This window comes from Gracilinanus agilis, chromosome 4 (genome assembly GCF_016433145.1).
Source record: "Gracilinanus agilis isolate LMUSP501 chromosome 4, AgileGrace, whole genome shotgun sequence".
Classification (NCBI taxonomy): Eukaryota; Metazoa; Chordata; class Mammalia; order Didelphimorphia; family Didelphidae; genus Gracilinanus; species Gracilinanus agilis.
The window spans coordinates 517,126,580-517,148,315 of record NC_058133.1 but is presented as its reverse complement, the minus strand read 5'-3'; positions in this window follow the sequence as shown (position 1 = coordinate 517,148,315).

Genomic DNA, 21,736 nt, shown 5'->3' with positions numbered 1-21,736 from the left:
AGGAAGAGGAGGAGGAGGAGGAGGAGGAGGAGGAAGAGGAGGAGGAGGAGGAGGAGGAGGAGGAGGAGACTATTTCCCCAGGTGGGTGGAAGCAGGGAAGAAAGACTTAAGAAGGCTCTGAGCCTGAGTCCTCTTTAGCTCAGCTCTCCATATATTGTTGGGAAAGAGTATCCCAGACTTTCAGGGTTCTGTTTTGCCAACTTTCTTACCATGCCACCTTAGTAAATTTTTGCTGTTGTTCAGTCGTTTCAGTCATGTCTGACTCTTCATGATCTCATTTGGGGTTTTGTTGACAAAGACACTAGAGCAGTTGCCATTTCCTTCTCTGGCTCTTTTACAGATAAAGAAACTGAGGCAAACACACAAACAAGAGACTTACCCAGGGTCACACAGCTAGTAAGTGTCTGAGCTTAGATTTGAACTCAGGAAGATGAGTCCCCCTGACTCCAGACCCCGGCCTCTAATCCCTCCACCACCTAGCTGCCCCTGTCTTAGTAAATGCCTCTTTCTAAAAGCTAATTACATCTGTCTGAATAATGGGTAAGCTTGGAGAGAAAGTATACAGGGGGCACATGAGCTATCTTATCTAGTGCCAGACAAGAGTCTCTTAGACCCCTGAATGGCAGCTCTTCTCAGGAGACTCACCTGCCTACGTGACTGGGAGTTAAGACAGCCCAGGGCATGTGCTAAAAATTAAATATTTACAGAGTAAAATAGAAGGTAATATGTTGAGGGGGTTGGGCTAGCCGCTGAGGAAAGTCAGGGGAGGCATTTTATATCTACTCAGCTCCATCACCACCTCCTCCAGGAAGCCTTTCTGTCTGCCCCCAGCTGCTGGCGCCTTTCCTCTGAGATTATCTTCCATCTGCTCTACACACATCCTCTATTTAAGGAGTTGTTTTCCTGCTGTCTCGCCCATTTGAAAGGAAGCTTCTTGAGGGAAGGTGTGGGTTTCGCCTTTCTCTGGACTCCCTGGGCTTGGCACAGTCCCTCGGATGTAGTAAATGCCTAAGACAGTGACACGCAGCTGGACTCAGGCTACGAGGGGGGCTTTCCAGAGCAGAGGACGCTGTGGGCCAACAGGGATCCCAAGGACTCTTGTGCTTGGTTAGTCTCAGGATCCACGAATATCCCTTTGACACTTCTGGAGAGAGTGACTACAGGGAGGGAGACCAGCGAGAGGACTGTGGCCATAGTCCAGCTGAGGAGAGATGATGGCCTGAGCCAAAGGGGTGGTTATAGGACTGCAGAGAAGAAGAAAGGGGGGAGCTGTAGAGGCAGAGTCAACAGACCTGGGTCTCCCCTGGCTGTGGGGTGAGGGAGGGTGAAGCGGATGCCCGGCTACCATCTCTTCTCCAGACGCTGAGGAGGAACTTCCTAATGGCAGCCAAATAGTGGGGAGGACGTTCCCATCGACGATGGTGGCTCTTTGCTGGGCCTCATAGACTGGCATGTCAAACGGGCACCATTATGCCTTCAAGCTCGTTCTCTTGTCTCTGATAGAACGAGCTTCTTTCAGTCTGAAGGGAACGGCCAGGGAAATAGTCCCTGCGGCAAACAGCCTCTTTTCTGCCCGCTCTTGATTTCAGAAGGAAAATGCGGTTTGTCTGAAAAGTAACGGCCTTGACTCGTCTGCGGCACCCTCGCTACCTGCCGATTGCTCACATCTGGCCATCCCGGTGTGCATTTATGCAGACGATTTATGATCTGCCACACAGCCACTGGGAAGAGGTTATTTAATAGAGAACTATATTTAGCACTACGATTCCTCAGCCAAAAAAAAAAAGAAAATGGTAGGGCTTGAGCACTGGTATCCCAATGGGAATGGGAAAGGATTCTTGCCACCCAGGGCTGGCAGTCTAGCTGTATTTGGGGGACCCCACAACATTGTACCCTTACATTAACAATCTGAGAGCAGCATAACTCAGTACATAATAGGATAGTCTTGGAAGAAGGCTGATCTGGGTTCAAGTTCTGCCTCTGCCTCTGGCTCTTGCTCCCTCTGTCTCTCTCTGTCTCTCTCTTCTCTTCTCTTTTCTTCTCTCTCTGCCTCTGTCTCTGTCTCTGTCTGTCTGTCTGTCTGTCTCTCTCTCTCTCTCTCTCTCTCACACACACACACACACACACACACACACACACACACAATGTCTACTGTTTAAAAAAAATCATTTACCTTCACAGGGCTTCAGATTCTTCTTCTGTAAAATGAGGGGGTTGGGCCCAATGGCCTCTTTGGTCCCTTCTAGCTCCAGCCCTAAAATCCTATGATCTTGGGCCCCTCACAAGCTATCAGGGGGAGGATCCAAACTCTAGTTTTCCTTCTTGTTCCCATTTCATCCATTTACCCACTACCCTGACAAACATAGGAATGTTTCTGGGTGATGGAAGGTCGCTAAATCCAGCTTGTCTGGAGCTTAGGGTGAATGAAGGGGAAGAGTGGCCATAAGGCTGGTAGGATAGGTTGGGACCAGAGGAAGGGAAGCCTTGAATGCCAAACCAAGCTGTGTGGCCTTTGGTCTAGAGCAGTGATGGGCAAACTATGTACGGCCCCCTGAAATGTTCTATCCGACCCAACAACATGATTCCTAATCTGACCAATACAATGAGTAGGACACAATACAATGAAACTTCGAAAGAGTTGCCTTAGAAACAGAGTGACAGAGGAGCATTTCCTTTCCTTTGGCCCCGCTTTCAAAAGTTTGCCCATCCCTGCTCTAAGTATTTAAGGAGTCTTTGGAAGTTTTCTGAGCAGGGAAGCAGCTCCCTGCAGAGGTCCCCTTGCCACGGGTGGCTTAGAGCAGATCCTGAGCTAGGCACACGGTGCTGCTCAATTATGAATAGGTGAAGGAGGAGGACAGAGAGGAGAAATCCAGCCTCTCCCTGGGAGCTGCGGCCTCTTCAGAGAAGCTGAGATACTCCAGACAAGGGCCAGCAGGCGTCCCCTTTCCCACAAGGAGTCTCCTACAGGAGAGGCCCTTTAAGGAGCCCAGGACAGTCCTGGGCCAGCCTGAGGAAAGCATGCAAAGGGAGACTCTCCAGCAAAGCTCTCCCCACCCACCCTCCTCCCTCCCAGCCCCCAGATAAATAATTCAGCCTTAAAACAGAGATAAAATATGCAAAGGCGGCATACATAAATGCATTAGCAGCATGCCTCCTGCTTCATTTTTGGCAACTAATGAGCTCCACAGATTTGGGGAAGTGAAGCCATCCTGCACTCCGGGGGGCCTTTTTTCTTGGTGACGGAAAGGGACGTGTAAAGCGGTGATCAAAATTCTCATGACTGGCATTCCTGTCAGGAAGACCTGGGTTCAAATCTCACTTCTGATCCTTATCTGCTGTGCGACCTTAGGCCGGTGGCCTCAAATGTCTCATCTGTAAAATGGAGAAATGAATGGATTCCTGCTTCCTGGGTGCTGTTGCCAGGATCGAAGGAGATGAGGCCAATGGGCAGATCCAGTAGACGCTCTGCCCCGGGTCCTGTAGGAGAGGCCGGGCAACGGGAGTGGAAAGCATCATTCACTAGATATATAGATGGAGAGCAGGAAGGGACCTCAGAAGCAATCTAGTCCTGCCCTTTTATTTTACAGATGAGGACACTGAGGCCAGAAAGGGGAGCGACTTGCCCCAGGTCCCAGAGTTCTTTGCAGCGTAACCCACAGTCATCTATTCTAAGGATTCTGAGACAGAAGTAAGTACAAAATGCATTCTAGGCAGACGGGGAGTCAACTAACATTTATTAAGTGCCTGCCATAGGCTCAGCCCTGTGCCAAGGACAATCTCAATAAGCCACGATGCACGGATCATCCAGGTAGCTCTGAGGGTCATTTTCTAAGCTTTATTGAATTTCTGCCTCTGCCTTTGACCTGATGGATCCAAACCCCTTTCCCTCCCCCTCACATAGAAGAGTATTTCATGGGTTTTGTCCATTGGTAACAGTGCAAAGAACATTGCCTCTGAAGAAAGGGGGCCTGGATTCAAATTTTACCTCTGATGCTTACTCCCTGCATGAACTCTGATAATCCATTTAACATGACTCAGTTTCCTAAATTGTAAAAATGTAGGCCTTGGGTCAAATGGCCCCTGAGTTTCTTTCCATGTCTAGATGGAGGCGCTTAAGTGACTTTGCCCTTCTAGGACTCAGTTTTCCCATATGTAAAATGAGAAGGATCGGATTCAGAGGATGGCCTCTCTAAAGACAAAGGATTATCCTGCCATCTCAAATGGGCCTCTCTCAAAATCCAAGAGGAATCCCCCAGATTGGCAGCCCCAGAGAAAGCCGGCTCTCCTGTCCTCTCTCCCCTTGGCCCTGGGGGGATGGAGTCTAGGAAGGTCCAGGAGTCTCCCTCTTTATCTAGAGCATCCTATTCTTGAGGGCAGGGAGTAGCTGTGTTGTCTCTTCAGATGCCCTCAGTCCAGGGCCTGCCTCATAGAAGGCTCTTGGGGGCTCATTCATTGGTGGACGCTGACCAATCAGCCCTTCCAGTTAGCATCACTTGGTGGAGGTGAGAAGGCCCACCTAGCAGCCTCCCCTCCAGCCTGAAGAGGCTCCTTTGGTCCCCTCACACTTCCGATGGAAGGGCCAAGAGCCCAGGATCCAAGATGGGGCTAGTAGATGCAGCTAGCATGGACACAGCAACAGGGCCCTGCTTCCTGGGGCCATTCGAAGTCTTCCCCATGAGATCAGATACTTCGTTGGCACCTCCGACTTGGGCAGGGCCGGTCTTCAGCCCAGCTCTCCTCAGCTTCCCAGAGCGAGTGACTGCCAAGCAGCGGAGCCCGCGACCCGGCAAGGCTCACTCCGGAAAATTAGGAAGGGGGACCAGATGACTCAAGTCCATCCCATCCAACTCACTGCCTAATGCATTCATTCACTCCGAAAGTATGTCATCGGTGCCTGCTAGGTTCTCGTGCTAGAAACAGACTATGGCAGAGAAATAACACAGAGGAGTACATGCAAAATGGATGTTTTATCATTGGGGGAGGGGGGAGAAGGAGTGGAAATGCAAACAGCTAGGAGAATCAGGACAAGTCCCAGAGACCCTGGGAGCCAAAGCAACCTTAGAGATCATCCAGCCCAGAGGTTCTTCACCAGGGCATCCAAGGACCCAAGGGGCCACCCCTACCCTCCTGCCTCCATTCACAATTGAAGGGAATTATAAACATCAGAGGTGAGTGAAAATAAATGTATCCCCCCCCCATTCCAGTTCACAAAATCCAGATTAGGAACCCACTCATTATCCAGTGCAACTCCTTGATTTCACAGAGAACAAAACTGAGTGAGGTTCAGAATGATAAAAATATACAATTATTTTATGCAATTGCATTTTTAAATTGTATATATGCGTTTGTATATATACAATGTATAATATACAATTGTATATACAATATACAATAAAATTATACTAATCAAATGACTAGCTGGTAGCAGGATCCAATCTGGACCCAGGTATCCTGGTTCCCAGTCCAGGGGGCTCTTTATTCAAAGTAGTTGAGGGATGAAAGATCACAAGATTGTGTGCCTGTTGAATTGAGATCTAGGGCTGGTCATTGAGTCTAACCAGTCATTTTACAGATGGAGAAACTGAGGCACAGAGAAAGGGAGCAACTTAGGGCCGTTCACATAGAAAGAGGGCATGGTGGTTGGAGGAGGAGTTAATAAACATTGGAATTTTAATTTCATTTAAGCATCAGCTCTTAAAAACATCTGAAGCTTCCTGCCTGTAGGAAATCTAAGGACAAGATTCAGCTCTTCCCCACCCCCAAGCTGAGGATGTACAGAAAGAATGAGCAGGCAAAGCAATCGATTTCTATATAATGATCCACTCAGCATATGTCAACTCCAATTTGGGCCAAGATTTCTTTTTGAAGCTTGCTCCCTTTCAGGCTACAAAGCATTATGAATCTGTGGATGGTAACTTGTCTCCTGAATCCCAGTCTCTGCTTTTTAAAAAAATCCATCCTCCACAAAGCTACCCTAATGATCTCCTGAGACCTGATTCTGACCACACTTAGAAGCCTTCCATAGCTCCCTATGGCCTCTGGAATAAAATGCAGATTACTCAACCAGACAGCTAAAGTTCTCCAGCGTCTTACTCCAGCCCACTTTCCGACCTAATTTCCCAATCACTCCCCCTCACACAAAGGATTCCTAACTGACCAGTTCATCTCCATCTTCCACAGATTTGCACAAGCTGTACCCCATGCCTAAAATGAACCCCCTCAGTCTCTCAGGTCATTCAGAATCCTTCTTTTCCTTCAAGACTCCACTCAGGTGCCACCTACTTGGGGAAGGGCTTCCTCACCCTTCCAAATTCCTTGGCGCATTTTATGGTTCTCTTCTTCACCCCCACTCCCTCCCCCTTCTAGTTTATCAGCTCTTTTGTTGTTATCTTCTTCCAACTCTTTAGGACCTCATTTGGGGTTTTCTTCTTACTTCTGTTATCTACCCTAGTCCCATTGAATATAAACTCCTTGAGGGCAGGGATTGGTTTTATTTGTCTTAGTATCCCCAGGATTTAGCACAAAATGGGATAGAGACCTAGAGACGGATTGTGTGATTTCATTGGCCAAAGGAACTCCAGGAAGAGCAAACTCCCTCCTACACCTCAGATCAGAACCTTTTTTTGCAATTTGTACTCTTAAAGAGTTCCCTGAGGCCAGAGAGAAAGAGGGAGACAGACAGACACACAGACAGACAGACTGACAGACAAGACAGAGAGACAGGGAAGGAGACAGGGAGAGAGAGAGAAAGTTGACTGAATTGTTGAATGGCTGAGAATCTAAATTCCAAAGTCCCCCAGTAGTATTGCCTAAGGCCAAAAGCCCTGAGTATTTTTCAAGATTTGGCTAAAAATAGTCATTGTTTTGGGGGGATTTAACTCTACCGGGCTAGGAAAAGCTCCCCCAAGCCTTTCTTTGACAGCTCCTTTGTTCCCATTGTCACGAGGCAAGTGGAGAGAAGATAAGACCCCAGCTCCTTCCACTGTCACCTCTCCCACAGGGTACATAATGTTTGGGATTAGACTTTCAAATGATGTGTACAGATGTACCCAATGGCTAAGATTTCTCGGTGAATATTTATTCTCCTTCTTCTGTTTGCTGAGAAAGCATCCATCCCCCCTTCTGCCCACACCCCACAGATAGTGAGGGGCATTTCTTTGGGGGAGGGGAATATGGAAGGGGAAGGGAATAGACCCACACACAGAATTCCAGAATCTCAGAACTGGAAGGGCCCACCTAGTCCACCCTAGACATGAAATCAAATCCCCGCAAGGAATGATCATCCAGTTTCTGCTTGGAGACCTCCAAGGAGGAGGAGGGGCCCATCCTCTCCCTCTCCTGGCTGCCTGCTCTGCTTTGGAATAATCGTACAGACCATTTGAAAGTCTAATTTTGCCTCTTTGCTACTCCTTCTATTTCTCCAAGTTTGTCTCTTTAGGGATAAGCAGAAACAAAATCTGCTCCTCCATCAGAGGTCTTAGATGTAGAGATGGAAGAAAGCTTAGGGGGTCATCTGCTCCAACCCTCCATATCCAGAGTTCACCAGGAAAAGGGGAGCCGAGTCAGGATTTGGGCAGTTAAATGGCACAATGGAGAGAGCGCTGGGCCAAGAGTCTGGAACCCTCTTCATGAGTTCAAATCCAGCCTCAGAACCTTACTCGCTGTGGGACCCTTAACAAAGCAGTTAATCCTGTTTGCTTTAGTTTCCTCATCTGTAAAATGAGCTGGAGAAGGAAATGGCAAACCACTCCAGTAGCTTTGCCAAGAAGACCCCAAATGGGTTTTAGAGGGAACTGAAAAATGATTCACAAGAACAGGATTTGAACCCAGATCCTTTTACTCCAAAATTAGAACTCCAACGAAAAAATCCTGATTCCCACCATCTCTCAAATAACTGATAACAGCATGCTGGTCCTTCAGAACCTTCTCTTTTTCAGGGTAAACAACCTCATTTCCTTGGGCTTCTCTCCACCTGATTTGCAAAAAGAATGTCCTCTTCCATCGCACTATCTTCTGATTTTGTCCCAGTGACTGTGAGAGTGCAATTTCATCCAGCCACCAATCAACAAGAACTCATGAAGAAGAAGAATAGCTAATACCTAGTTTTTCACAACACCTTAAGGTTTGCAGAGTTATTATTAAATATCTACAATGGATAAACACTGAGGACACAGAGGCAATAATGAAACACTTCCTTCCCTCAAGGAGATCACATCCCCCACTACCCAAAGAGTCAGAAATCTAGCAATGGATGAGACTTTAGCATTTGTCTAGTTCAATTCCCTCAGAGGAAACTGAGGCCCAGGGAGGTAAAGGGTGGAACAGATAATAAACATCAGAAGCAGAATTTGTATCCAAGTTCTTTGACTCCAGAACAAATACTTCTTAATCAAGTGAAATACATGCCCAGGGGAAAATTAATTCAAGAAAGGTACAAAATCCTACTGAGTGACTAGAGGGACACATCTCTGGAGACCAGGAAAGACCTGCCAATGACTGGAGCTAGGGAGTTCATTCTTTTTTTTTTTAAACCCTTAACTTCTGTGTATTGGCTCCTTGGTGGAAGAGTGGGCAATAGTGGTCAAGTGACTTGCCCAGGGTCACACAGCTGGGAAGTGTCTGAGGTTGGATTTGAACCCAGGACCTCCCGTCTCTAGGCCTGATTCTCTATCCACTGAGCTATCTAGCTGCCCGGAGAGTTAATTCTTAAAGGGAGATAAGGGAAAATATTCCAGGTCTGGGGGTCAGCCCTATGCTAAGGCACCTTTTAAAATTTACCCTAATGGATACCTCAAACATTGGAAAACTGATGCCAGGAAGTATTCGCAGAAACATTCCATAAACCCATGTGAAATGGATAAAGGTACTTGAGCCAATTTTTTTCAGCTTCCAAGCTGTGCAGATTTAATTAAACCTTTCATATCCCAAACTTCATAATCACACAAAGATTTTCTAGCAAGTTAGAAAGAAAATGGGAGGAAAATGAAGGTAAGTGTATTTCAGAGTTTTCCCAGGAGAATGTCAAATCCTGGAGGGCAAAACCCTTTTCATTTCGGTATTCCTGGTGGTTGCCATATTGCCTGGCACTGCATGCTTCATAGAAGACTGGCTGGTGTTGGATCATCCAAGTCCAATGCAAGCTTCTGGAGGGCTGGGACTGCTTTGGGTTGGGTTCTTATAATCCCATCACCTAGCACTGGGCTTGGCCTATTTGTTTTGGGTTTTGAAGAGTTGAAGTTGATTTGGACCAAAATACTAAGTTGGGATATGAATTGGTTCCTTGGTTGTCCATAGAAACAATCTTATCAATATGACTTGAATGCCCTACTTTCTGAAGATACAGAAAGTATGGAATAGCCATAAAGAGACTCCCTTGACCTTTAGGAGGATTCTAACTCAATTCCTCAGGTGCTGAGTAGGTAAGTCTCTGAAAACCATGTCCCAGACTTGGCCCAAGAAAGGAGAAGCTCTTAGAATAAGATCAGAGGACGTTATGGTAGGAGAATCTTGGGTTCTTAATAGCTGGTAGCAAACATTGAATAGCAAGGCAGCCTACAGATAGTTTGGAAAGCACATGTCCTACTTGGACCCCTAATCTTACAACCCCTGCACAAGACCACCTAAATGGAAAACTACAGAAGCTTTTCATAGACCTTCCCCCTTGGTGCCCTCTTCCTTCCACCATTCATCTTTCAGTCAATGCCAGATTCACTCTCCTAATATATATTTATTTAATGTTTTAATAGTTATTAACTTAATTTAATATTAATTTAATATTTTAATAGTTATCAATCTTTTGCTCAAAACCCCTCTGTGGCTCCCTATGCCCTACTGAGAGGAATTCCAATTCTCAGCATTCCGGGCCCTCAGCAATCTGGCACCACCCTGCCTTTCCGGATGAGTTCTTTCAATCCCCTCCACATTCTTCATGCTCCAACTAGGTCACTTTATTCTGGCCCCAGAAACAGAGGATTTTCCTTCAGCTATCTCACCTGAGTTTGATTTGCCTTTGGCCATATCCATTGTAGAGGAGAGACTTGGGGGCACTGACCTGCTGAATGGCCGCTCTACCAAGATTCCCAAGTTCTTAAAGGAGCTTGTGGGAAGGAGAACCAATGAGAACCAGCACCTGGGAAGATTTCTCCCCATTGTGGGGGGGGGGGGAGGGTCCCACCTTTTTTAAGTATGTGATTAGCATTGAGGCAAGGGAAGAAAGTAACAGGTGGGGCTCCATAACCATGTGATTTGTTCAATTACTGATGCGTTTCAAAGTGTGGAAGGTTTCCGGCCCCCCATCTCCCATCACAGTGTCTTTGATTTAAAGCCAGGAGGGGCCTTGGAGGCTAGCAGGGCCACTTGGCAGAGATGCTCCCCCCCAAGCAGATAGCATTCCACAGACAGTGGGGTCTTGATTTCAAGAGATTCTGGCTTCCCTTGACTTTCATGTGACCTTCCACCGTGGATGACGTATCACCCAAATGTCCAACTTGAAACCCAAAGATACAGCTGGTGAAGGCAGCAGAGTAAAAACCACCACAGTAAAGACACAGCAAGGCTTGGAGTGTGGCCAGAACCCCCTGTGCATGGCCCCTTGCTTCCCTTCTCCATGGAAATCAGGGCTGAGGCCAGTGAAATCGGAGGGACTGGTCAAGGCCAGCCAGGAAGCATCTCTGCAGGGTTTCCTAGGTGGGAGGCACTGGGCAGTGTCCCAAAGACTCAAAGAATAGACAAACCTGCTCCTTACCCTCATATTCAAATGGAGTAGACAGCATACAAACAACCTCCTAGGTTCAAACATTGGAAATGGGCAACCTCAGAGAGAGGGACTAGAAGGGGGAAGGCAACGAGAAGGGCTTCTTTTTGGTTTGGTTTAATTTTTAACCCCTTGCCTTACTTTTAAGAATCCATACTAGGCAAAAGGGGTTAAGTGACTTGCCCAGGGTCACACAGTGAGGAAGTGTTTGTGACCAAATTTGATGCTAGAATGTCCCATCTCCAGGCCTGACTATTTAGCTGCCCCTGGAAGGGTTTCTTACAAATGGTGAGATTAGAACTTGAAGGAAAGGGACAATCCAGATTGCAGAGATGTCTTCCAGATATGGGGGGCTGCCAGTGACCATGCCCAAAGTGGTCAATAATGTTTCATTCTAGGAATAGCAGAAGCCAGGGTGCCAAGACTAGAAAGAATCTGAAGGTAGTTAGAGTGTAAGAAATTGAGAAGAAGAAAGTGGGGCCAGGTTGGGGAAGACTTGAAAAGCCAACAAGGACTTGATGGTTAATCGTGGAGGTCATAGGGAGTTACAGGAGTTTATTGGATTAAGGGAGTGACTGGATCAGCTGAACTTCTGGAAGATCTTTTTGGCAACTAAACAAGGAAGAGACTTGAGGAAGGTAGATCAGCCATGGAGAAAACCCTGGTTGCAAAAATATCATCAGATGCATTATTAGACCACTACAGCCTAGTTGGGCATCCAAGGGATGGGTATGGGGGAGATGGGGTTTAAGCCACTGGCACTGGGCAGGAATTTGGGCAAGTCACTTAAACCTTCAAGGTTATTTCATTTGTGGATCGCCAGCCTCGAACACTGTGTCCTGTACACACAAGGTCCTTAAGAACGTTTGGTAATTCCAAAAAGTTGAAGTCACAGGATTCTAGAATCTCAGAGTTGGAAGAAACTAGAGAAGCCTCTGCTTGGAAAAACCACCCTGAGGAAGGCTCCCCTGAACAACAAGCAATTGGCCAATCAGTGAAGGCACATCCATTCAGTGCTTGCTCTGGGCTCAAAAAAAGATCTCTAGTGAAAGAGAAACTACTAGCAGCCTGATCAATCAATAAACAATTATTAAGTTCCTACCACATGCTGGGCTGAGCTCCCAGACACAAACAATGATCCCTACTTTCAAGATGTTGACAAACTATGGGGGAAGACAAGAGAACATTCTATTTGAAGAGGGTTTTCCCCCCTTATATTGAGGCCTCAATATAGCTTCCAGCAGTTTCTTTGATTATGAACTTAATCATCATTAACATTTCAAAATACAAAGGACAGAAAAGAGACTTGAAGGTGAAAGTCTGAACCGATGTGACATACTTTGAAAGGTAACATATATTAGCTGTTACAGTAGTAACAACACTATCTGCCTTCCTGAGTGGCTACTCACTTTAACTGTTTGTTTGTTTGTTTTTTAAATATTATCAATGTTTCCTTGATTGTCTCTTCTTCTATTTTAATTTTGTTACTAATGACTCTACCACTAGTCCCAGCTCTGATGGAAGCCTCTCCCTAATAACTACTGATCATAATTAAGCAGTTAGCCATGTCCAGAAATGACTAGCTGATTCTGCCCTTCTAGCCCACCCCCTCTGCCAGGAGATAAGAGGCCACTTGGAGCAGCTAGAAGGGTCATTGCATGGGTCGGGATTCTGAAGCCTTCCATGGCTGTTATCCTTATATAACTGTATTCGTTATGTAAATTGTCTCTGTTCTGCAAACTTTTCTCTGAATCAGTTCATAGAAATCTTCCAGAGTTCTCTAAATCCATCACATTCACCTTGCCTTGTATTACAAATAATATCCCAGAAGATTCCTAGGAAGCAGTTTATTCAAACATTCCCCAATTGATGACTACCCTCTTTCTTTAGTCCTGTGCTGAAACAAAAAGTAATCACATAAATTTGGGGTACATTTGGGTCTTTTCTCTCCATCCTTGTCCTTTTGGGACACATACCTAGGGGTGAATGTTAAAGGGTAATTTATGATTTGTTTTTTGTCTTTCAGAATAATTAGAGCATTTCACAGTTCTACCAGCAATGTATTAGTACACCTCTCACATTTTCCCTTTTCACCTTTGCTAATCTGAAAGGTCTTTGTCTCTGCACTTCCTCCCCCCCATTCATTCTTAGTTCTTCCCTACAGGACCAAGCAAAAGAAGTCTTATCCTTCCTGGTAATAGTTAACATCCCTTATACCACCCAAAGAGAACAGTCATCTCTCCCTGAGTCTTCTCTTACCAAGACTGAACGAACACACACACACACACACACACACACACACACACACACACACACACACACATCCTTCAACCAATTTCATGTGGAATGGACTCAAGGCCCTGACCTGTCCTGGCTGCCCTCTGAATGCTCTCCACATTATAAATATATTTCCTAACCTGTGATGTGCTGAACTGACCACATTATTCCTGATCATGTAGGGCCCAACCAGGGCAGAACACACCTCTGTTCCTGGATATCACCCTCTACATCTTCTCATCCACACTAGCCCTCTGTGACAGCTTTCTTCTAGGGTGCGTGGAGTCCTATAAAGATCTGGGAATATATATGTCTCCACTGTACATATGTGTCCACATGCCCTCTCCCACATTAAAATCTGAGCTCTTTGAAAGCAGGGACTGGCTTTTGACTTTCTTTGCATCTTCAATACTTAGCAAGTACCTGGCACAGAGTAGGTGCTTTTTTTATTTATTTGTTTTGAACCCTCAACTTCCATCTTAGAAGTAATGCAATGTACTGGTTCTAAGGCAGAAGAGCATCAACAACCCAATTTTATGAAATCCTGAAGCACCTCTGGGTCACCCTCAATAGGATTAGTGGGTTTGTCCTACACTGAAGAGTAAACCTTGGGTTACCCAAGGATCACCTTAGACAGGATTAGCAGATATCAAATTTTAAGGACCCTTCCTGTCATCTGGCTACCCTCCTTGGTACTCGCACCTCTGACTATATCCTCTTGGAGCCTCCACTTAAGCTTATAATCAGCTGTTCTTCCTTTCAGGTAGTCCCTAAAGTATTGATAAGACCCAGAGTTCTAGGTTCAGTGGAAATTCCCATTCTTGGTGTTTTTCCCAGTCTCAGAGCTGGGTGACTCTGGGTGATGTGTCTCCCTTGTCCTGATTAAAGATGTGGAACTTTTGTAACTGCTTTGGTAGTTGTGTACTGTTTCGGGTTGACAGCAATAAGGGTGATTGAGTGACTTTCCCAGGGTCACACAGCTAGGAAGTATCTTGGGGTCAGATTTGAACCCAGGACCTCCCATCTCTAGGCTCTGTTCCCAAACCACTGAGCTACCTAGCTGCTCCCAGGAGATGCTTTTTAACCAATGTTTATTGACTGACTAACAGATATAGGCCAGTGCAAAGTTGAGTTGAAGCAGTCTTTTCTGCAGCTTCTAGGGATGAAACTGTCCTTGTTTGGACAATCCACCAGACCAGCTGGATCATTCCTGCCTGTGGCACCTGCAGCCTCAGCCAATTGGCAAACTAGACACGTAGGCTTTGCCTTCTCTGCCTTCCCCTGGCTGGAACAAAGGTCAAGGGCTGAGTCTTTGAAATCCTGCTGGGGATAGAGATGACATCCAGAGATCAGTGGAAATGGAAATAGAAAAGATGGCCAAGAAGAAGAAAAGCCGGCCAGGGTGGGGGCCTCCCCCCCCCCTAAAAGGAGCCAGAGGAGTCAAAAGCAAAGCTGAACAGTTAGGCAGAGGCTGCTGGGACCAGGTGGAAAGGGGCAGCCACGGCAGCAGGGGGACGAAGGCCTAAATGTTGGGGAAACTGAATTGGAGCTGGACATGGGGCATCGGGAATTCAGGGACAACGAAGCAGAGCCTGCCTGTACTTAGGCAAAGCTCTTCAGAAATAGGTGCCTCCAGGGGGCAGCTGGGTAGCTCAGTGGATTGAGAGTCAGGCCTAGAGACAGGAGGTCCTGGGTTCAAATCCGGCCTCAGACACTTCCCAGCTGGGTGACCCTGGGCAAGTCACTTGACCCCCATTGTCTACCCTTACCAATCTTCCACCTATAAGTCAATACACAGAAGTTAAGGGTTTAAGAAAAGAAAGAAAGAAAGAAAGAAAGAAAGAAAGAAAGAAAGAAAGAAAGAGGTGCCTCCATTCAGCAAAGAATAGGGAAGTTTCCAAAGCACGGGAAATGCCATAATGACCACCTCTCCCCCGGGGGGACACTGTCCTGAGGTCTTTTCCAGCACAAGCTCTCATGCATGGGTTACTTAACAGCTCTGAGGCTCAGTTTACCCCTCTATAAAATGGGACTAACAATCATTGGAATACCTCATTCCTAGAGTTGTTCTTCCATGGTTTAAATAGTGAATGCTTAGCTCACATTTCTAGTGCATGAATGCTTGCAAAGCCCTCACAGCAATAACCATGAGAGTTCAGAGTTATTTATTTATGTTTCCTAGTGCTGTGAGTAGGGTGCTAGACTTTGAGGAAGGAAGAGCTGAGTTTGAATCCTGACCAAGTCATTTCCTATCTGTGTGACCCTGGGGAAATCACTTCACTTTTCTCAGCCTCAGTTTCCTCATCTATAAAATGAGCATAATAATAATCACACTGATTTCACAGAGTTGTTGCAAGAATCAAGGGAGATACATTAAAATTTTTTAGAAATAATTTTTATTTTTACTAAGAACAATTTGGTTTTAATGCTACCTTTCAATTGGCTTATTCTGGAAAGATCAGACTGCAGTGGAAAACACTGCCTCTCTGCTTTATTATATTCTTGTCCCCGTGATCAAAAAAAGGGTTGTGAATCAATATTACTGATTCTCCAAAAAAAAGACTCTTATCCAAATATGTGTTGATAAGAAAACTGAGGCACAGAGAAGCTAATCGAATTAGCAGTTTCATAGCTGAGAGATAAATCCAGCCTCCAGACTCAGAGACCAACTTTCTGGTCACTATACTACACTGTGTGCATATCAAGTGTATTTATGTCTTAAACAACTGGCCAAACATCAACTCTTAGTAGTGGACCTGGGGTCAGGAAGACCTGAATTCAAAACCAGCATTAACCCTGTTTGCCTCAGTTTTCTCACCTGTAAAATGAGCTAGAGAAGGAAATGGCCAACCACTCTGGGATATTTGCCAAGAAATCCTCAAATTGGGCACGACTGAAACAACCCGACAACAACAAAGGCACCTCTCTGAGTCTCGGTTTCCCCAATTGTTAAAAGGAAGAGGTTGAATTAAAGGGTGAGAATCCCAAATCTGACCTTGAAAATCAGTTGTACAAGTTGGAATGCTGGTCCCTGAAGGGAAATCCTATAGCACCTGGATTCGATCTTTTCCTTTTAATAACTGCCCCCAACTTCCCTTTGCCCCACTGGCCCCACTGTATACTACATACATTCAGAAGACACACAGAGCTTTCTGTCCCCTGGCCACATCACAGCTGAGCCACAAGCCCACTTAAGATGGGAGCAACCTGTGGCCAAATTTTCCAAGTTGATGAGGTCTGCCTTCAGGGCTCCCAGCTCTCCATCTCCCTCTCCTCCCCCCACCACCCAATGCACTGACTTCCCTCCCCCCAGTGTCAAAGCCTAGTGCCCCCATTTCGTTTCCTTGTATCTCCTGAAAAGACTTGTGCTTGTACCATAAAAATGGACTAAGCCAAAGAAATGAATGTCTATTGATTGAATTTCTGAGGTGGGCGAGCCGGGGACAGAGACCTCCAGAAATGGTTGTTCCTGCTACTCCCCTGACAAGGTCCAGAGCACCATAGATGGAATGAATGCAGGTAGATCTTGGCAGTCCTCTAATCCAGTCACCTCCCTTTAAAGATAAGAAAACTGAGACTAAAGAGAGAATGGATGGCTTCTGGGTGGACATAGGTATTGGCAACAATGACTTGTGTTTGGATTGCTTTTATTCCAAAATAGCTGGATTTGAGGTGAGAGGATCTGATTTCCAGTGGAAAGTCCCTTTGTGCCTCAGTTTCCTTCTCCATAAAATAAGGGGATTGGGCCAGATCATAGATTTAGAACTCTGGAAAGCTGCCTCCTTGAATCCCATCACTTGATCTAAGTGGAATGTGAGGTAGCCCAGGTAAAACCAGTTGCCCCAGCTCTCCCAGGTAGCCAGGGATTCAAACTCAGGCCCTGACTCGAAACCTAGTGATCCTCCCACTGTCCCAAGTATCCTGCTATTTCCTTTCTATTTAGCGGGTAGAAAGTGATTCCCTGGCTGGAGGGCATGTAGCATTTCCCCAAGCCAAAAGGAGGCCAAACAAGCAAAGAAAACCTTGATCCCCACTTGCCAAACTAGAAAGTGATTGTGTCACTTTCCTCCCTGATAGAGAGGAGCAGCTTCTCCAGGAAATCATTAACTCCCCGAGATCTGTAAGCAATCCCCAACGATCTCTTTCAGTGGGGAGATAACGCCCTCAGACATAGCATCCAAACCCAGCTGACAACCCTTGGAAGATAATGGGAGCTGAGGGAGAGAGATGGGCCATGAAGGATCTCCTGGATTCTCCCCCTCACTCCCAAAGCCGCTGCTTCCTCTTTCTTTCTTTTCTTTTCTTTTCTTTTTTTTTTAATATTGATTCTAAGACAGAGGTAAAGGTTAAAAAAAAAATCAATACTAAATATTGGTTCCAAAGCAGAAGAGAGGGAAGAACTAGGCAATTGGGGTTAAGTGACTTGCCCAGGGTCAAACAGCTAGGAAGTATGTGATTCCAGAGTTGAACCCAGGACCTCCCCTCTCCAGATGTGCCTCTCACCCCACTGAGCCACATAGCTTCCCCCCACCAAAAAAAGCTTCTAAAGCCAAAACAAGACCCTAGAATGCCAGAACTGAACTGGAAAACATGACCTCTGTCATCTGCAAAGTTGTGAAAAATCAAATGAAATCCTAGATGTAAAGTATTAGATAAATGCTAGTTATCATCATCATTATTATTAATCTTTCCCCCTCCCCAGCAGCTCAAAGAGTTCTTTCCACACATTTTTTTTAACCTTTACCTTCCATCTGTGAAGATAGGATTAACTCTCCCCTTGCCTGTTTTTAGCTAATCAAATCAAGAACTTAAAGTACCCCTACTTACCATTAAGTATGAGAATTCACAAGTCACTTACTAGAAAAAGTGACAACTCCAAAGGCCACTGCCTCCCACCCCCCTCCCCCCCCCATCACACACACCTTGGGCAATGCTAGGCAAATTGAAAGACTGCCATTGTGGGGCAGCTGGGTAGCTTGGTGGATTGAGATTCAGGCCTAGAGACGGGAGGTCCTAGGTTCAAATCTGACCTCATACACTTCCCAGCTGTGTGACCCTGGGCAAGTCATTTGACCCCCATTGCCCACCCTTACCACTCTTCCACCTACAAGCCAATAAACAGGAGTTAAAGGTTTAAAAAAATGTGAAAAAAAGAAAGAAAGAAAAGGAAGACTGCCATTGGCTTCTGTGAAGGAGTGACAGGAAGTGACAGGAAGTGATGCGGAAAAAGGGAGAATAAAAAGAGACCAACATGGTCTGGCATGGATTTTCCTTCCTGGTGTTTGGAGAGGTTGGTTCGGGCACTCCTTTCCTGGATTCTGGAGAGATTGGTTTCAGAGATTCCTGCTTTGGCTTTAGAGAAGGCTGCATTGGTGGAGCCCTGGCTGAAGACACCAAGAAGGCTTAGAGAGATTCCTGCCTTGGTGGCTCTTCGAGGAGCCCTCTCTGCTCATTGGCAATTCAGTGGGACACTCCCTTCAGCATGAGTTCTGTGGAGAGATTCTTTTCCTTGGGTCCCGCAACGTCTTGCTGGTGAGTGACTCAGACTTTCATGTGGAAGTTGGAACTTTGTCCAGGAGTGAGCTGAATTTCAACAGATCAGCACTTAGGGTAGGCTAGGCAACTCCTTGCCTCTTTCCCTCCTACATTTCATACTTCAACTCTTTTTCTTCCTCATTATAAATAAAAGTTGCTAACAGTTTTTTCTAGCTTAGGGATAATATTTTGAATTCAGCAACCACAAAATTGATTTTATAATGCTCTTATTTAGTCAAAACCCCAATTTAACCCTTACACATCTTAGAATCAATATGGAGGGGGGAGTTAAGAGACTTGGCCAGGATCACACAGCTAGCAAATATCTGAGGTCAGATTTTGAACACAGGACCTCCCATCTCTAGGCCTGGTTCCCAATTCACTGAGCCACCCAACTGTCCCTATCTTCTCTTTTGTGTTCCTCCCCATGGTGTTTATCACATAAAATCATTGAATCTGAGATCAAGGATTTAAGTTATCTGAGAACAGATATAACCCTATCATTTTATAGGTATAGACACCAAAGTCTTGTGAAATTGCAGCCAATGACCTACCCATGGCAACATGAGTGGTGAAGCCAGAATTTTAAGCCAGGTCCTGACTAATTCCACAGCTTCATATTGTTCCCCTTTCTGACACCAGCCCCCTATTCCCTAGAAAGTCAGAGCTTTGTCATTTTCATCTTTCTCTCCCCAGGGCAGAGCATGATGGCTCTTTAGGGAGGGTTGGGGAAGAGCCCCCAGGCTCCGATTTATCATTTTGGGACCTCCCTGTATTGTAACTTCCTTCCCCACTGCTCAGGAGCATCTTCCTTTCTGGCCTGAACAAAGAGTTTAGAAAGTTGTCTAAGGCACTGAGAAGGAAGGAGCTTCCAAGGCTGGTGGACTACCCATTAAACTGCACTACCTGGAACCTAATAAATGCTTGTAAAATTGCATGGACTGGCTATTCCCTGAGGCCCCTTCCAAAGCTGAATTCTGTGAAATCAAGGAAAGCTCTTCTTAAGATGGCAGTCCGTAGAGATTGAGCTACAGACCGAAAAGAAGACTCTGGGACAAGGGGCCAGAGACTTGAGGTCAGACCTCATCCCACCATGCTCTACACCACCATGGCATTCATGGCCTTGAGGGACATTGGAGATGGAAGGCCCCCAGGAGATGAATGAGTTCATTTTACAGAACAGAAGACTGAGGCCAGTGGAAAAAAAATTGACTCAGCTAAAGCCAGAGCCTTAGACAATGTTTAGGTATAAGTAAGGAGTCTATGACAAGGGATTCTGCTGAGGAGAATTCTCTCCTTTGCATTCATGTGTCTGAAAATGTGTCTTCCCAAGTCAGGATTGGGAAAACCTTCCTTTTATTCCATCCTATAAAATGAGGCAGTATGAATACACCTGGAGTTACAGAGGTCTTATTTCAAATTCTGCCTCAGACCCTCACTGTGACACCAGTCATTTGCTTAAAATCCCTGACCCTCAGTTTCCTTATCTGTAAAATGGGGATAATAGTAGAATCTCCTTACTAGGTCTGTTGAAATCACATTTTTAAGGTACTTTGGAATCCTTTAAGTGCTATATAAATGGCAGTGACTACCATTTTTACTAGTTGCGTGAGCTCAGGGAAGAAACCTGACTTCACTAAGGGAATGCCCACCTCAATTTATGCCAACACAGAAGCAGACCTGGTCTCTATCATCTGTCATAAGGTCCACAGGATTACATACCAGGAGCTAGAGGGGAGCTCAGAACAGAGATCATCTAGTCTGACCCCCTCATATTACAGAAAAGGAAACTGAGGCACCAAGTGTTTTAGTGACTTTGCCAAGATCACTAGGAAGAGGTAGGATCCTCCAATTCCAAAGCCAGTCAGTGCCCTTTCTATTGTGCCATACTGTCTACCCAACAAAGGGTAAAAGGTATTAGAGGAAATCAAAGGGATGGGCTATTTAACAGCTCTCAATGCATTGGGTCAACTGTTGAAGAGGGGAGAGACAGCAGAATATGAAATTCTTCCATTAGGCACTGCTGTTGCTTTACTTTGCATTCTCTGAGCATGCAGAGACTAATGACTATTGCTGTGGATGAGCTAAAATGGGGAAGACTCATGTGGACATTTGGGAGATGTTTATAATTAGACTCAGAAATAGGCCAGATTCCATTCACCCTCTTGGCCCTTTGGGCAACAAATACTCAGTCACTTTAAATGGACAACCAATTCTGCAAAGAAGTCCAAGCCTCCCCAAGGCTATATCCAGAGATTTCATCTTTTGGATAAAGTTAATGAAGAGCCAGATGGATGGATGGATGGACAGATGTATGTATATATGGATGGATGGTTAGAGGGATGGATGGACAGATGGAAGGAAGGATGGATGGATGGATGGATGGACAGATGGATGGATAGATGGATGGATGGATGGATGGATGGATGGATGGATGGATGGATGGATGGGTGGGTGGGTGGTCAGAGGGATGGATAGAAAGATGGATGGATGGATGGTTGGACAGATGGATAGATGGATCATGTCTAAAGTATTCAGCCAAACAAAAAACATCATCATTCCACTGGGATGAAAGGTAGCTATTCAAGTCATCTGAGGAAACAAGGGCAGAAAAAAAACAAAACAAAACAAAACAAAAAACCCTCCCACCTCTCTCTGTCAGAGGTTGGACCCAGATGATGGTTGATTTAAAGAGAAAATAATTTAGTTGTTTCAATCTAGTCCCTAGGAGACATTTATTCACATCATATACCATTTCTATGCCAAAAAAGAGAAGAGAGGATGGAACATTTTTCACTTCGTATCAGACCATTATTCTTCATGATCTTCAGCTACTTGCAGTTTACATCCCACAGAAACCAGAGCACAAGAAGGAAAATGGCTTAATGGAGAGAGCTGGCCTCAAAGACAAGAGCGCCTGGGTACAAATCTAGTGTCTGACATATACTGGCTGTATGAACCCGGATAAATCACTTAAACTCAAAGCTACTGTCCTAACATCAGTCTCCACTCAAGCCTGTTTTTCAGTCGTGTCTGACTATTCATGACCCCATTTGGGGTTTTCTTGGCAAAAATACCAGAGCAATTTGCGATTTCCTTCTCCAACTCATTTTACAAACGAGGAAACTGAGGCAAACAGGGTAAATGACTTGCCCAGGCTCACGCAGTGTC